Below are 17862 nucleotides of genomic sequence, written 5' to 3' on the forward strand. Positions count from 1 at the left end.
CAACATGGTTCTTTCTTTGTTCTATTATTTTTTTTTTTTGTATTACTTTGTAAATGTCCTTACAATATTTAAGTGGATAAAATAATATCCTTATACAAAAAATACAAAAAAAAAAATTGTAATAATTGTAAATCGGACTGCAAGCAAGAAAGATTGAAAACTTTTGTTTGGGAGAACAAAATAAATAAGTCGGATATACGGGAAATTAGGAAATAAAATTTTTATAAAAATAATTTTCTATTTCTATAATAATTTCTATAATAAAACCGTGTATTTTTTAATTTAATTAAAGACCGGGTTAAAAAACATTCACATTGTGATCCTTTTTTAAATTTATTTTGCATGAAATAATGACCAAAAAAAAACCATGTGGAACAAAAAATAAAATTTATATTAGAAAGCTATTTTTATTATCCTTTTTTTTGTAATTTACGATATTTATTAAATTATATGTGATTTATTTTGTATTATTTACAAAATTATATTTAAAAAATATTTGCTACTTATTTATTTAATTTTAATTAAACTAATTTGTTAATACCATACTAGTGTTAGTGTAGATAGTGGTGAGCTACAACTATAAAAATTGGCTATGAAATATTCGAAATTTGAAAATTTTTAAATAATTTGAACTTGAAAATATTTCGAAAATATTACTATTAATTATAAAAATGTGAATTGTGAATTAAAAGAAATATATTTTATTTCCCAATAAATATTACAGGACGTAATATTAGTAATATGAATTTGAAAAATTTTTTCTAATATTGGATAGAGAACTCTTTCGAAAAGCCCTCATTAAGCAGATTGTATATTCATTAGGAAATTTTAAAGAAATGATTTTCTTGTACTAAGAAAAAAGAACGAAATTTTACAAAAAAAAAAAACTTACTAAATCAAAATGACAAAAAAAAACATATTTCGACATAATGCTAGAAATTCAAAATTTAAATGAAAATTCAAAAACTGAACAATAATGCCATTTTTGCATTTTATTTATAAAATTCAAAACTGTTATATAAATATGGTAATAATGCAAATCAATTTTTAAAATTTTAATTATTAACATGGAAACTTAGTTGTATAGAAAATTAATTAAAAAAAATTAAAGAAAAGATTTATAATCCCCCATATTCTGGTAATCGTATATCTATTATGTCAATGTTTATTATTCTAGCAGTCATAGAAGTGATAATTGAAAGTGGTACCAATTTTGATATGAAATTAATTTTTTTGTCACTTCCGTACTTGTATTCGATAGACCACCAAAATTTTTTGTTTCAAAATTCTCAAATACTTTAAAAATATAAAATAAATAAGATTTTATTTTAATATTTAAATTGGGAAGTTGCAAGGTATTTAAAAAATCGCTAATAATTAAAATAATTATGCTATAAAACTTTCTTTGTGTTTGTTTAGGCACAATATTTATGAAAATATTCTTGTATCAAATCTGTTCTAATATAAAAAAAAAAAAAACATCGCATGAGATATCCTAGAAATTTTTTTTATTGGCTCTACAAATGTGATTACCAGGCAGGAATAATATTGAGATGGCGTAACATACTAGAGTTTTTTATAATGTTAGTGACGCGACTAATAAAATATAAATGTATATTTCATTCTGTAAATTCTTGTTTGAATGCCTAATTTGAAAATTTCATTACGAACTTAATTTGGACATCGAAAATTAGCTAAATTATTTTTTTAAATAATTTATTTATCTGTTTATTTAATTATGTATTCACATTATTTTAAACAGTAGTGTTATAGATTCGATAAATATTATTTTAAAAAACCTCAGATTTCAATTAAATTTCTAATTTATTAAAACTAAAAATTTAATTGTTTATGATTACAATTTTAATGACCTTAAATTCAAAATTTCAATTTGTTCCTTGAAAATTTAAACATATTTAATTGGAAAAAAAAATTTCCAATAGCTCACCACTTGTACGACTACATACTATTAAAATATTAAATTAACAATTAAAATTACAAATTTTTTTAATTTATTTCCAATATTATATTTACAATACTCTTACATTTATTTTACTTTTAATATCTAATTTTTTTTTCTTATAGTTCAATATAAAACAGTGAAAAATGAATTTATAATACCAATTATCATCTATAACAACCGAATATAAAAAATATTGAAATAAAATTAACTATAATACAGAATTGAAAATAATAAATTAAAAATATTTGAAAATATGAAAATTAAAAGAAAAAATTATAAAAATAAATGAAAAAACAAAATATTTTTGAATAAAAATTTTCAAAATAAAGAAATTAAAGTAAATAAAAAAATATTTGAAAAATTATTGAAAACAAAAATTAATTTTTATAAAATTTTTTAAATTTTTCTCTCTTTCCTAGTACAGTTGTTTTTGTTTTTTATCCTGAAAATAAGAGAAAATGTGTTGTGAAAAAAATGAATTTAGTTAACAAAAAATATAAAATTAATTTAAATAAAAAATTTAAATAACAAAGACAGAAATAAAATTTTTAATTAAAATTTCTAGAAAAAAAAAAGAAAAATTAATAATAATATTAAAAATTAAAGAAAACTTGAAAATTTTTAATAAAAAATAAGAGAGAAATTAAAATTTTCTTATACAATATTCCTTTAACTTAATTTATTCTGAATACAAACAGTATTATTTACTGTCATAACAATAAAATAACAATGGCATTCAAGAAGGCATAAAAAATTTTTTTTTATTTTATTAATTTATTTGTACTTTTAATTTTTTCCTCTTATTTTTTTTTTTTTTTAATTTAAATTTGTTTCTCTTTTTTTTTTTTTTGTTTGTTACCATCCCCCCACTTATTATTTAGTTTATCAGTTTTTTAAAATTTAATTTTTTTTTTATATTTAAGTTTATTTTTCTTTTAAATAATATTTATATGTGAAAGAAATAATCAACAACAATTAATAAATAAAAATTAATTAAAAGTAACCAAATAAACTTTAATGTACAAATATAAAGAGAAATATGCACAATAGTGTTACAATAGTAAAATAATAAAATAACATTTTTCAAAATAAAATTACACACACTCAAACATCATTTATATATTGATAAATTTTATTAAATTAAAATATAAAAAAAGGACGAAGAGTATGTATATAATATAAGAACACAAAACAAATAATAAATACAAAAAAAAAAATCGAACTAAAAAGAAAAATAAAATATAAAAATAATAAGTAAAAATAAATTACAAAATAAACATAAGATAAAAGAAAAAATTTATCTCTTTGCTTCTCAATTTATTAGTTGTGTCTCCTCTCCATAATAAAGTCCAGAGAATCTTTAGAGAAAAATTTCAAAAAAAATAAAACATAGAAACATATAAAAGATTGAGTAAAAGAAATTGGTGAGAAAAATAAAAGAGTAAAAAGCAGAAGAATAAGCATAAGTGAATATCAAAACAATAACAAAGAGCAGAACAGTAACAAAACAATAAGAGAACAATAGAAGAAAATCAAAACAGAAAACAACAAGAAAATCTTTTAAGAGAAAAATTTAGTTTCTTTTTTAATTTCTTCTTTTTTATTTTACTGTAATTGTTTTTTTTTGTTCTCATTCTTTTCATTTCATTTATTTTTTTTTTTTTTTATGTTTTTAAACTTATAGTTTATTTTATTTATTATTTTTTTTTTCATTTCTAAAAATAAAATATAAACTTTAAGTTTTCGAAATTTAAATTGAAATCTTGAAGAAACGATTAAAGTTAAAAACGAAAAAAAAAAACAACAATAAAATACAACAACTGAACAATAACAAAACAACAATAATAATTTAAAAAAAAAATACATAATACAAAACAATAATAAACAAACAAATAAAAGAAAAAATAAGAGTAACAAAAAATAAAATGAAAATATTTCTTAAAAATCTGATGCTGGCTTAACAATTAAAATAAAACCAAAAAGAAAAAGACAATATATATACAAGAAGAACAAACAAGAATAATAAAAAAAACAAAAAATCAAAAAGAGAATATAATAATATATTGTATACCTACATGTATATATACATAAATACAATTATATAATATACATAAATGTGTATAAATAACATATACATATGTATGTATAAGAACCCTCAAAGGTAAGGATATTTTATTTTTATTATATACAGACACACATACACACAAATTGTTATAATATTTGTTTTTTTTTTTTATCTAAATATAATATAGAATTTTATATTTTAAGAAAAATAATAATTCTGAGCCCAAAAATAAAAGGAACCTTTATTTATTTCTTGTTTAATTTTTTTTTTTTGGTCCTCTTTAAATATTATATATATATATACATATACGTATTTGTATGTGTATTTAAATGAAAAAATACACAAATAATATCAGAAATGAAAAATGGTATATAAAATAAAAATAAAAAAACTGAAAGAAAAATAAAACTTTTAATTTATTCTCAAGTATAAAATTTATATATATATCATATATGATATATATACTGTTATATTATGATATATTATACACAAATATAATTATAAAATATTTTATATGAAACATTTTCATTTTTTGCCTTATATAGAAATATTTTGCGAATTTATTATATTTTTTTTGTGGAACAAATTTGTGTCAAATGGTTTATGTCACTTGCATTCGGTATTATAATATTGTTATAACTGTATTAATTTTTGTATACATATTATATATATCATATTATAAAATGTGTATAAGTAAATAAATATTGTAATTTTATGAAAAAATGAAAAAAAAAAAAATTACGATATGGAAAATTTATCAAAAGGTATCAAAATTTTTAAAATTAAATATTTTTTAAATTTTTGAAATTAATGTGAAAAAGTAATAAAATATTGTTAAAAAACTGAATTCAGATAAAAAATAAAAACAGGTTCTAAAATAACACATATTTTTTTAACAATTGAAAAAAGTTTGTTTTGCTTTATTAATTTACCAAAAATAACTAATCAACTTAATAATTACTAATAGAAATTTTTTCATACAATTGCGGAACGAAATGAGTCAAGGCAGAATTTATTAAAAAAATTGTGTATTCCAAAGTGAAGATTGAATGTAGCGCAATAGTATGTAGATTACAGTATAAAACAATGCGAAGTACAATTTGCTAGTAATTTCTTCATACCTCTATTATTAAATTAGTGGAGCGTCCATCTAGAAAGCGGTATGACATTGATTCGAGTCCAGTTTGAAGAGAAAAAAATTTTTTTAATTAATTTTTCTGCCTTAACTCGTTATTTTGATTATGACATTCATTTTGTTCTGCAAATTTATGAAAAAATTTTAATGTATCTTTCTTTTCTAAACAATTTTCTTGCCAAATTATTGTATTTAATAATGTTATAATAACTATTGTATTGCATACTTTTAGGGATAAAGTACAATATAAAGAAGAGATTAAGATAATAGTAAGTTACGAGATTATAACAATTAATTGTCAAAAAAAAAAAGGATTTTCTGAATTTCTATAATAAATATTTAGAATTTTACTTTTTATTTTCATAGAAACTTTGCAAAAAATTTCGTATCTACATATTATTAAAATTTCAGTCTTCAGTAACATATTGAAAAAAAAAATTCGAAATTATTGGATTCAAGATATAGCATACATTCATGGCCAATTTTCTATAGTGACGCTCGTCTAGTATAGTAGAACATATAATGAAAGAATAACTCTTTCATATTCTCAGAATCCAATAATTTTTTTCTAATCTCTAAAATTCTATTTTTCCACTCTTTTGTAAAATTTAAATTTTTTATAGCCAAAATAAACGAATTGGCAAAATGAAATTGATAACCACATTTTCTCACAGTTTTGTTAAAAAATTTGTTTTTTTTTTTTTACTTTTGGGCACCCATTTTATGTCAAAAACCCAAAATATAACTTTGTACGTAGGCGTAATAATGTGTCAAAATAAATATATTTAAATTAGGAAGAGCACACAAAAAAAGAAAAAATACATAAAATGAGGTGAAAAACTACAATATGGGGGAAAAATTCTAGTTCTCTAAATTTGTTTACCTCTTAATTATTTTAATTAGTAAAAAGTGTCTCGTTCTTTTTTTTTTCACAATGCATTTTATACATACACGCATATATCAACAAATTTGACTATATAAAATGAATTTTATGTTATGCATACAGTAATAGGGTCCATGTTCGGTTATGGGCGCATAAATATGATGTAAAAAAATTCACCTATAATAATTATGAAAAATTTCGTATAAAATAAATTTGTTCTTAATAATATTGAATTTATTCATATGTTTGTTAATTATGAAAAAAATCAGTAGTAATTGGAAATCTTCAATTCAATTCGTATTCCATTGTAAACAATTCAATGTTATGCAAAAGCGAGTGCATAAGAGTATTAAAATTTGTAACATTTGATTAGTATGAGAAAATTGTTTTCACAATTTATTATTTTAAAACATAATTTTAAATCTTTAAATATCTAAGAATTATTTTTTTTATTATAAATAATATCTTGTTAATCATATACAGCATTAAGCAACTCTTATGATTCTTATACGATAAAGAAATGCGGTGATCCATTAAAAAAAAATTTTTTTTGAATAATCTGAAACTTGTCTTTGAATGTAATTTCCTCTCGCTTTATTCGCATCGAATCTTGAAAAATTTTTTAAAAATTTCGGAAATATCAGAGAATTTTTTACACACTTATGCATAAATAATAAATTCGATCAAAGCTGTGGTTGAAAAGTAGCACTCTTCCTTTGAACAACTGAAAATATTTTTTTAAAACGAATCTTGTCCTTAAAATGGTCTCATATAAAAAATTGTTCTACACATAAAAAAAAAAAAAATTTCCCAGAAGGAACTCAATTTGTGATTCCGATACAATAAGTAGTTGAAAACAGAATTTTAAAACTATAAGATACTATAACTTTCAGAGAAAAAAAGGTAGACAAAAATTTTCTTCTACAAAAATAAATTTTCTGTTAAAAGTCAATTAGTGTATTGAGCTTTCACACTGGGTGTAAAAATTTTGCAAACATATGCATTATTAAACGGACAGATTGAAAGTTAAACTTTAGCTATGCATATTATAAAAAAAAAAAAAATTATTCAAAATATCATGGCTTAAAATAGTAAAGCTAGCTTTGAGTCCATAAACATTATTATTTGATGCTAACTACAAAAAGTTTCTCTGCATACAAAAAAAAATTTGTGTATAATTCTTCTGCGTTATAATGCAATAGTATTGATATCGTAAAATTATATATTATCGTAATAATAAATTATTTATCGTAAATTTTTATCGTAAATATTACATACATATATTAAAATTATATAAAAAAATAATATTCAATTGTGTAATATTATTCTTAAAGCCTTATACTTTCTTTAGAACTCTTTAAAATAGCACACACTCTTTATATCGTAACAGAGCTACAACTAATGATTTTCGTTTTAAAAATCAACCCTTCAAATATAAAATTATAATTATTTTGCTTTGAATATTTTAATAAATTATTACTCTTCAAATTTTAAATATGTTGTAATCAGAGGAAATAATAAAAATCTGACATATTCTAATTTAAAAATTTTATATTTTCTCTCTCTCTCTATCTTATTCGATTTCACTGCCTCACTTTCCATGCCTACTTTTATTATTCTTAATACTACTACGACTAGATTAATTTTATGAACGAAGATATCCTACTTAATTCTTAATGATGATGATGAAAAGTAAATTTTCTTTTCCTTCTGTTTTTTTTTTTGGTTCTTGTTGAAGTACAAGACAGGTTGTAGTATCTTTTCACCTTATTTTTCAATACATATTGTATAAAGAGAAAAGAAAACAAACATAAAAAAAAATGTCCTTAAATGTCATATATTTGTAATAACATTAAATGGGGTGTTGTGTTTTTTATATTTTTCAATAGTACAGGGGGGGTCCCTCCCCGCCCTCCTTATGTGTATATATGTGTATACTTATCCAATTACATTTATTACTATAATTCTATATTATGAACATACACAGATAAATAAATGAAATTTTGATTTTAAGTATCGTTTTATACTTAACCTGGAAAAAGAAAAATATATAAAAACAAAAGGAAAATTGAAAGTCCTTTTTATATACAATTTTTAGTTCCTTGTACACAATATTACACACACACACGTTATGTATATATGAAAATTTGTTATAATTTTTTTCTTTTATTATTATTATATTTTGTATTACCATATACATATAATCTTTTAGATATTTTCTCTCTCTTTTATATTAATATTGTATATGATATCGTATATGACATCGTATATGTATGTATATATATATATTGTCATCCGACTCATATCAATAGCTTTAAGCGTATAATAATAAAAATATATTTCAAAATTATAATTTCTAAAAAAAAAAAAACGAAAAAACTAAAAGTATAACAAGCACAAGCAGCATTCAAAAGTAGCTAATATTTTATATTGTATACAAATATGTATATGAAAGCAAGAATATAAAAAATATGCAATTTATATTATATGTATATGAGTTATTATTACGCAAGTGAAATAAGAAAAAAAAAAACAGACTTTGTAACTTGAATATACCTTTAGGAAAAATTATTTTATTTTTCAATTTACAAGCAATACGTCATAATATTAAAAAAAATATAAAAAAGAAATCCAAAATTAAAGAAAAACGAGAAAAAATAGAGTTGACCTTGTCAACTCTGTGATACCCGTACAAATTTGTTATCCAATGTGCGAATGACAGACAATGACGGGACAGACTATGACTTTAAGTTGCCATATTACCATATTAATTTATGCAAAGTTTCAGTACTGTGTCAATATTTTTTAAGATATGACCAAACTACTATTGAACTATACAACTTACCAGAAGCTACCAGAAAGAGCCAAGCAATTTCAACGAATTTTTATCAAACACATTGGCCCTACTAATATATTTGCTCGTTCGCACAGCTTTTATAGTTTTCAAGACATAGGCAAATAAATTTTGAAGTTGTGTGGCAGTTACCCCGTACCAGGTACTCCGATCATAACCAATTTAAATAGAGTTCTGGTATTTACTATAAAAAAATTATTTGTGAAAATTTGGTGCACTTAGTTCAATTTAGTTTTTGAGTTATCGTTGGAACGGACGGACAGATAAAGCTAAAACGACTCAGAATTCAACACTGATCAAAAACATACACTTGAGTCTATATTTCAGATCATTATTTCTTAGCATTACAAACAGTAAGGCAAATTTAGTATACCCTTCGAGCATACGTTTGTACTGGTATAAAAATATATTTTATTTTCAAAACAGAAGTTATGTACATCATATTTGTATCCAGATATGTAACTCGTATTACAAGTAAACGTTATACATAGTTAAATATAAATAACTGAGTCATTTTATAAACAAACATTCGTTTGAATAACCCTGCCGCCCTCATATACGATATTTTACTTATAAATGATAAGAAAAAAAAATAATTTTTTGAACAGATTTTTATGATCAATGAGACTAAAATATGATCTGATAGATTTTGCCAAAAGGGATTTAATTTTTCATTTTATTTTTATATTTTTTCAATATTTTTTTGTTTTTTTTTTCTGTTGTCTCTTCCGGTTAGAATACTCATATTAGCTTTAATATATGGCTATATACTAATATAATAATGATATTGAAAATTAAAATTTAATAAATCAAAACTTGTGGCTCACTTAAGTGTATACATTAAAATATTTGTACTGATACTGCATATGGAGTAGAAGATTGTGTTTACTTCAATGTAGTATACAAATAACCAATACGTTACAAATATGAATAGTTTTTAAGGGAACAAAATGTTTGAAAACGACTAAAAATTAGAAAATTGTATATTTTTTTTATTAAAATTTTATTCCAATTTATTATAGCTTTAAAATTTGACCTCATTTGATTTCATAAATGGCTCTCATTTAAGCAGTTTCAGAACACAGGATAGTAGGAAAAGCTGTTTTGTAGACCGTGGTTAAATAGAAAGAAATCAAAATTGTAATAACATATTAATAATGAGTATGAATTTCGAATACCTGACCGATGGTGCAATGGTTATTGAATTGGTGCTTTAATTGAACGGATTCTCTTGCTATCAATATTCAATATTAAAAATATCAGCAAAATAAAATAGAAAATATCAATAAAAAGAAAAAATTACGATTTGCTCGTCACTTCTTCCTAATAAAACTCCATGACGTAAACTGATTCATTCTTATCTACGATATCATGCACCAGCCCTATGCCTCTCCCAGGAGCGAATGTAGAATAAAAACCAAATGTATTTTTAATAAAATTCAGTTCATCTTCTTTTCTTGCCATAGTTTTTTCTTACAGAAATTCTGGTAATGGTTCCCACGATTCAGCTCATTTCAAATATTTTTTTTTCCTCTTTCTTCAGATGATTTTTCCTAACATTTATCCAAAATTTCCTATCTGTTATATTAATATCCAATTTTATGCATTTATTGTGCTCGTATAAGCAATTATTCAGCGATTATTGCTTATAAAACGAATTGTTTAGTATTATATTTATTAGAATCTATGTCCAATCTAATCTAATTTAATTACATTCATTTAGAGTAATAGGAAAGAGTATAAAGTAATAGAAAAAGGAGGTATTTTAAATAGGAAGTAAAAAATATTAATAATTTAGCAAACTATGGCTTTATAAAGAAATTTACAAGGCATATTCAAGAGGGTTTGAGTATTTTACGACGACCGCCTATAGCCCATGATCTTTATATATACTAGTCCTCGTGTATTCTGTTGCATACTCAGATCTTTGAATTTATTTCCATATTCCTATAAGTATTATCTATACATGTAGCAAAACACGTGTTATAATACTGAACTGATTAAAGAATCCAGAGTATTTCAGATATAATATATAGAATTTCGAATTTAGAATATGAAAATTGAATATAAAGCATAAATGAATCATAGTATCGTATAATTAAACACAATATGTCCTGCTTCATAGCTCATTTGGGAATTGAATAATAATTCTGATGAATAGTTCCTATTTTATTTGCGATTTCACAAAAATTACCTACAATATTTTAAAGTATAATGTCGAGCTTCTCAGAATGTGTTAAGTAGATCAAGGAAAATTTTTGGGGTTCTTTTATCTCTTCGAATAGATTACGCTTAAAAAAAAAAAACCCCAATTTGAGGAGCATCTTAAATATTTAATTACTATTATTTATTTATTCACGTGTTCATCACGTTTAGCCTAAAGTTATGCAATATATTTTAATGATTAACATTAACTAATAAATATTAATTAATTAATTAATATACCATAATATTCTTATTATTAAATAATGAATTTCAAATTAAAAGCTAACAACTAATAAAGAAATATTATTTCCAATATTTCTGAATGCCTGCAGTAATAATAATGAAAGCAAATGCATTAAATATTTTTAATGATAAACATATGATACACTTATAACAGAAATTTATTTATGTATGAAACTTATCAAATATGGCAACATATATATATTAATAATAAAATCAATAAAACAGAAAATAAAATGCATTATTCATATATCAAATGAACGTTTTTTCCAATAATTGAAGCAATTTCAATATTGCGATAATAAATTATATTTAATCATTTGATATCATTCTGTTATATTATAAATTGAATTAAACCGATTCTATATTTTGTATAATAAATTATTGTAATATATGATCCCTTAAAGCAATATTTTATAAATAATTTGCCCAATAAATTTATCAAAGGTTTAATATTGTAATAGTTAGTAATTAAGATTTATCGATAAATCGAGTACAAATATATATGTAATAAATTTTATATGATTCCTCTAAGGTATTTCTTCTATTTTTGAAAATAATATTAAATAGGAGGCTATTCATAGTTCCGCATTAAAATTCTAAATAATAAACAATATGAACTAAATTCTATTGTAAATAATTTTGTAAAATTCCCGTAGGGGTTTTCGATGAAAATTTCAAATAAAGGATTAATAAATAAAGAGGATATAAAATGTAAGAAAAATTAAATCTAATGTGAACAGCAGATAACCAATTGAAAATGTGTATTTTCAGAATAATATTAAAATATTTTGCTATTGCAATATTAAATTTCAAGAAAATCTGTGCATTATTTCTCTATATTATGGGTTAAAAAGGAAAATTCCACCCGTAATAAAAGTTCAGTTAAAAAGGTTAATGGTTTTTCGGAATATTCGCTGGTTATTTATTCAAAAATAGACAAAAGGTATAAAACCATTTAGATTATAATTTAAAATTATTAATTTACACAAATAATAACCACTTTAAAAATTCGCTGAAATTATCCTCACATATGGATATCCTTTTGCTCTGCATTTCCAATTCAACTTGAACTATTTGCAATTTTACTTGTATTTTTAGCACTTTGATATGATGAAAATATTTTGAAAGGATAAGCTTATTAATTTTGTTTTGCCCATACTTCTGTGCGTCCATGGACATGTTTACATATTATATTTGAACTTTAGAAAAACAAAATGGCCGTTAAAATTTACTGTTATTTAAAATGAGTTTTTTTTTTCAAGTGTTGAATATCGTGCCTCTTTTAAACAAACAGGTTGTCAGAGTCTGAAATTTTAGCAACTATTAACATTTTTAACAACCAACTCCTCCCCCCCCTCCCCCTCCCTTATTATAGACTCCAAAAATTTGTAAAACTTAAATTAAGGGTTTTAAAATTTAATTAATAATTAACCCTTAAATTCCTGCATTATATTCACTCCTTTTTCATTTTTTTTTTTGCCTCATCGCAAATGTATGCAATATTTAAAATATTGTTAAAATTATTTGGAACCAGAAGAGAAGAGTGCTACTTTATAAACAACAGACTCAACTTTATTTAAATAGCATTCATAACATAAGGGAAAAAATTATTGAAATAAAAATAATTTTAAAATAAGAAAGGAACTAAATAAGTCTTCTGTCTATCCCACGATTCATTCCAGTGGAATAGACAGAACTCAACTCTTTCAACTAGACTAACAAAATTTTCATGACTTACTAAAGATTGTTACTGTACAAACCCTATTGAATTTAAATTCAGTCGATCTAATACGAGTATAATTTAAATTTCAGGTTATTCAAGAATTTAATAAAAGTTTTTGGCATGAAATTTATAAGAATTTTAAAAAATATATTTTGGGAACAATTAATTATTCAAAAATACAAATATGGAACAAAAATATTCTAGTAATTAATAATTATTTTACTTAAATTTAGTAACTTAGTACAAAATTATCAAAAGCACATTAATTTTCCAACTAGGTACATTTTGAGGGTCAGCCCATTTTGATTCTCTAATTTTTCTCGACATTTCTAAAAAATTTTAATTGAAATTTTTCCAATATTTTTCATATACAAATCCAAATGGCATTGAATTTTTTTATGATTTCTCATATTTCGAATACTCTTATATTAATAAGATACAAAAAATAAAAATAAAAATTTAAATTCCCAGGTAATATAAGTCATCAAGGTGAAAAGAAAAAATTATTAATATCAAAAAAAGACCTTAAAAAATTAAAAAAAAAAGAAAACGAAAACCGTGTTATCCTTCATATTAAAAACAAAGTGAAAAAATGTTTGAAACGAAAAATACAGAAACGTTGACCTTGTCGCTTTTATATCAAATGGTCGACATACATATCCTCTTCACAAAAGAAATATATTATAGAAAAAAAATGAATAAGGTTTTCACATAATATTAAATTAAATAACAACTGAATAATTGCAGTATAACAGAAATGGCCGGCTTCTTCAGAAGAATTAAAAATTGCGATGAAAATTGTGTTTCTGCACACTCTGAAACTTCTCAACTTTTAAAATAATTTTCAATCCAATCATGAATTTCATTTGTAGCCCTAAAATGCGAAAAAAATTACGAATATCATATTGTCAATTCCGAATTACTAAAATTCTGCTCCGAATATTCATAATAGAGTAATTACGTTGCTAGTAAAAAGACAACCCTGAAAAGTTTACAAAAGACATAATTCAATGTAGCAAGCAATTTACACAGCTACAACGACACTCTAACCACGAAGGGAAACGAATTTGTATTTACTTATCCAATTTTTTGTTCCATTTTTCAAAAATATTTAAAAACTAAATGAAATTGCAAAATTCTGCTTTTAAAAAATTATGAAAGTTGTTTACTGAAATAGCAACATAAAGAACAGTTGAAATAAAATACCCTAATTTTGACACTTCGAAAAATATGCTGTCATGGTGGTGGTTCTTAATTTCTACGAAAGGAATTTGTGGTCATTTAAAGGTCTACATCGTAGCTACGTTGGTAATTCACAGGATTCTACGATTGGAATTTATGATAGGACTGTTTCAATTCAATTTTTAAATTCCTACAAAACTTAATACCATACCTTTATAAATTTTTATTGCTTCAGATACCTTATCGGGAGTGTGGCAATTATTACTTTATAAAAATATTATAATTAAGCAAAACTAGTAGACCACCATTTTAAATTTTTAAAATTGACTTCAAATATAAAGAGTGATTTTTGGAAAAAAATTTGAATGCTCCTAACAAAATTTTTTAAAACTTTCATTTTTCACACCATCTTGAAAATTATAGTTTTTATGGCGTCCAAGATAATATCGATTAATTTAAGGCATCCACGGTAGCAAAGTAGATTTTTGTACTTTTAAAATTATTTGAATCGCTTATCAAATGAAACTGCAGTATATAGTTTAGTCAAAGGGTCACACTATAGATGAGATTATTTTGAAAATGACGAAAATTTTTGATAAAACACTGGTATTTAAATATAAGACCAACCAACCAATTAATACGTGCCTTAATCACAAATTTCTACAAATATTCGCAGTGATGAAATGTTAAATTCATCTTGAAACAATAATCGTATGGTTACTCTTTCACATGCAATGCACAACTTTTCATTATACAATGTAAAAATTCTATATTTATGAAATTAAAATAAAATTAAGAAAAGACAATAAAAAAATTTTTTTGTTTTTATTTGTGGAAGGTTTCTTTTTTTCGAAAAACAATAGAAGATGAAATCTTTTATGCTATTGTAAAAATTCCTTTTTTTTTATTTTCAACGTAAGTCCATTAAGTTTTCGCTGCATTTAAATTTTCTTTTAGTTTTTTTTTTTCTATCTTTGTATCTTTGGATGTGCTCACAGAGATGAAAGATTTTAATGAAAAAGCATTCATTCCTATCAATAGAAATTCGTGTTTATGTACACGATGATTCAGTAAAGAGTGCAATGTTGTATATCTTCGATTAGGGCATTACACATGAGTAAGATTTTTGTTTTGAACTAGTTGTCAAATTTCAGTGGTTTCCGAGATACAAGGATTTTAAAAAATTTTCACGAAATTTATACTGGCCCAAACGTATTTTGCTTATAACTTCCTTTCCGAAAAAGATAAAAGCTTCAAATAACCAGTTCTGAAAGGGCTACTATAGTAGTTGAAAGCAAAATATTACTTAATCTTGTATTTTATGTACTTTCAGAATACCAAGCATTCGATTTTTAGAAAAAATCAAATTTTTTCCCTTATTTCAATTTTTTAATTTCCTGTAAGCCGATAATTTCGTATGAAATTTTTTGAAACTTTCAAAGTTTTTGTTATTTTCAAGCTCTTTACTAGCCCTTTCCACACTGTTCATTTGAAACTTATATATTTGTTCGAACGGAAGTTATGAGCAAAAAACCTCATGTATGCTAAAATTTCAAACCCAAATTTTCTTAAAACCACTGCAACTCGAAAAAAGTTTCGATTTGACACTATGTTCCGAATTAAAATTTTTACCCAATTTGGTTGCCATTAACAATAATATTATATTATGGTAGTCTATTACTAAATCACCCTGTATACATACATACATAAAACAAGAAATTATTATTCTATTTGTACCAACACTTTATAAATAACAAATAAGTAATTATGACAGCTACTTATGAACTATTGTATTTTGCATTCTGTCGCATTGTATATTGTTATTATATACATACAACAGCTACAACAATAACATCATATACAAAATATAATGTTCAACGTGCAATATGACATTTTTAAAATTGGTTAGTTTGGAAATAGTAAGATAAAACTAATAAAATCCTTTAATAATTATTCATTGTCCTTGAAATATAACACTACCGCTACATATATAAATTATTATATTTGCAGTATTATTGCGATTTTTAGGTTTTTGAGTTAACACAAAAAATAATAATGAAAATATGCAAAAATTCAGTTGAAAATAAGAATAGATAGAAGCTGTATGATAGCTAGATGAATTACTATCACGATCACTTTTAACCGAAATGAGGTTCTGGTGTTCACTATAATAAAACATTTGTTTAAAATTTATTAAACTTAAAGTAATTTTAATTTTTAAGTTATCTGTTCGAGGAACTAAAGTGTAGATGGACGAGCAGATAGACATGACTAAATTGGTTTTGAATCCCATATTGAACGAGGATGCTATCTGTTTTTAATTTAAATGCTGGAATTGAAGAGATTTTAAATTGTCAAACTACATTCAGACACGAAAAGTTTTATAATAGTTTTCTGGATTTAGATTATATTTGTGATTTTGGTATAGATAATACATTTTTTTTAAGGGCTATAATTTCTAAAATGGAAGAGGTAAGTGCAAAATTTTCTTCTAGAGAAATACTTTTTTTCGAAAAATCTTCTTGTATTTAAAATTCTAAAAATGTGAAAAAATGAATAGACAGACGGATGACTGCGGGAAATTAACAAGCACATAATATATATGTATTGGAACAAATGAAGTGAATTTTTCGAATTATTGGAAATTTAATCTTCATTCGAAAAAGGAAATTTTCGGAAGTTACAGATTCGAAAAATTTTTAATTAAATTTTTTTTTTTCGAATTAAAACTGTGTAAGCAAAATTTAGCCAAAAATTATACAACAATTACTGTTTAAGAATTTTTCTTCTATTAAAAATTAAAGAGCTTTGAGGACCGTAAAATTGCAAAAAACTCTAAAATGTTGTGTTCTTATTTTATCAAAATAAAAAAAATAGGCAAAAATTAAGAATAAATGAATAAAGTACAATAGGAAATTATAAAAAATTTAATGAGGAAATTTCTATTTTCATCCTTTTTAAATTTATACAATCTCGCTTCAACATGTTAATGTTAAAAGTAAAAATTCTAAGGATAACACAAAATTTAATCATCTTCTTCTACTTTTTAAATTAAGTTTTTTTTTTCTATTTATTTTTTCTTTTTTTTTTTTTACATTTCTTGTTTGTCTACTTTTTATTTCTATTCCGGATATAAGAGAGTATTGTATATGTACAAGAGTATGTATACTTATAATATAAATAAAACATTTTTTATATGTGAATATTTTGCAAGTAAAAATGTTTAAAAAAAAAATATTGAAAATGAGAAAAATTAAAATGAAGAAAAAAAAAATGGAGAAATTATAATGATAACAATAATAATAATAATCAGGATAATATCCTTCCTTTTAATATTATGTACATATATGAACATAGAAATACATACATATAATATGTAAATATATAAAATACTAATATCGTAGAATTATATAAGTATAATGTTTGAATATATAAATTGATATATATACCACATGTGCATGTACATAACAAATATGAATAACATATTCCATGAATAAAAGCAAAAGAAAAAAAAATTATTATTATTTTGCTCGCATTTACATTCTATTGTCCCATTGGTACCTCTTCAGCTCCCCCTGCTTCAACATATATGTAGACTCTTTTATGTTA

At 22.9% G+C, this 17862-nt stretch overlaps 1 protein-coding gene across 19 annotated transcripts in view; it reads left to right on the forward strand.

Moving 5' to 3' along the window:
- The first annotated feature begins 2789 nt into the window (after nt 1-2789).
- LOC129609907 (glutamate-gated chloride channel) overlaps nt 2790-17862 on the forward strand; it is a 161957-nt gene continuing 146884 nt past the window's right edge. For 6 of the 19 annotated variants that reach the window (XM_055522156.1, XM_055522164.1, XM_055522159.1 and 3 more), the window contains exon 1: nt 2791-4124. The gene's annotated coding sequence lies outside the window, so the exon portion shown is untranslated. Of the gene's footprint in view, nt 4125-17862 lie in introns of all 19 variants that reach the window. The other 13 variants (XM_055522169.1, XM_055522173.1, XM_055522157.1 and 10 more) reach the window with 6 other exon arrangements.

The sequence above is a fragment of the Condylostylus longicornis genome, unplaced genomic scaffold (assembly GCF_029603195.1).
Source record: "Condylostylus longicornis isolate FDR11 unplaced genomic scaffold, ASM2960319v2 ptg000040l, whole genome shotgun sequence".
Lineage (NCBI taxonomy): Eukaryota > Metazoa > Arthropoda > Insecta > Diptera > Dolichopodidae > Condylostylus > Condylostylus longicornis.